The 1307-nt window shown below is 39.9% G+C and overlaps 1 protein-coding gene across 1 annotated transcript in view; it reads right to left on the reverse strand.

The window, feature by feature from the left end:
• The window catches only part of LOC116670580 (nucleolar protein 4-like), an 11451-nt gene that overhangs the window by 5286 nt on the left and 4858 nt on the right, over positions 1-1307 (reverse strand). The gene's annotated exons all lie outside the window — the stretch shown is intronic.

Consider the following 1307-nt stretch of genomic DNA (forward strand, 5'->3'; position numbering starts at 1 on the left):
ACAAAACTCCCAGGGTATGTTCAGATAAATGCCCCAGTTATACCCAGACAGTTTTATGTACATACACCACTAGTACCCTAACCTACAAAACTCGCAGGGTATGTTCAGATAAGTACACACATACACTTGCCAGTCTCATTCAAAATCACCAAGGGGCACTTTAAATGCTCAATAACTGAACGTGGGGGGCTTTAAATGCACAATAACTGGATGTGGAATGACACAAATCAAGGTTTGATCTTGGAATCGCAGCTTGCGGCTTTACTACCAGTTGTTTTTGTGTTGGTCATCTTCTTTTCTCAGATCACCGTGACCTAGACCGAGCTACATATCACACTGAATAGAAAAGAAATGGTTCTGACCAATCAGCTGTCTGCATTTTAAACAAAGTGCACTGTTTGTGAAATTGTTACAGAGCTTGCAGGATATAATTTATGATGACGTTGGACCACATGTGTGAACTCAAAGTGCGAACATGTGTGAACGCAAAGTGCTCTGACTTGTGTGTGACGTCTGAAGTTAATAAAGAGCTAATAAGTGTTGTTGTGTCTTCTTCAATGTTTTTCTTGTGTGCACACTAGATTGACCAATACCTTTCAGAAACATAATGCTTTGGTATGCAATGTGTGAAAAAAGAGGGCATCTTTTACTATTATGAGACGTGTGTTTGAAGGTAAATAGTGTTATAACCACAGTTCAGAGTACCAGCTGATGCCTCCAGCTCTGAGTATCAACCCACAGTGTAACATGGGGCTTCACCACGGGGGGGCAGCATAGATGTTTCACTGACAGCCTAATTGTCACAGCAGGTGTGAGGCAGCCTGTGTGTCACACAATTATGGTGTTAAGTCAGGGGATTTCAAAGTGGGGCTCCCTAATTTATTTCACTATAATTCACTCCATAAGTAACACAATGACAGAAAATATGACTTTTGGTGATAGGTATCATACACGTCCTGTAATAAACCATCTATGAGCAGTAAGGTCCTTGGAAGTTTAGGAACCACTGTGTCAGGTGACTGGTCAACAGAACTAATGTTCCCATCATGCACCTCTCCTGCGTGAGTACAGTGCAGTAGTAAGTATAATGAGAAGATGTACAGCACACTGAAGGAGAAATACCAAGTGCCAAATTAAAAAAGTTACTTAAGTAAAATTACAATATTATATATTAAATTAATTATTATATAGAAACCTTCTTCAAAGCTGTTACACAAGGTGGAGGGTGGGGGTGTGGCCTTGACCATGTAATAACTAAGACCCTCAAAATACACACACATACACACACACACATATATATATATATA

The sequence above is a fragment of the Etheostoma spectabile genome, chromosome 20 (assembly GCF_008692095.1).
Source record: "Etheostoma spectabile isolate EspeVRDwgs_2016 chromosome 20, UIUC_Espe_1.0, whole genome shotgun sequence".
In the NCBI taxonomy this organism is placed as follows: Eukaryota; Metazoa; Chordata; class Actinopteri; order Perciformes; family Percidae; genus Etheostoma; species Etheostoma spectabile.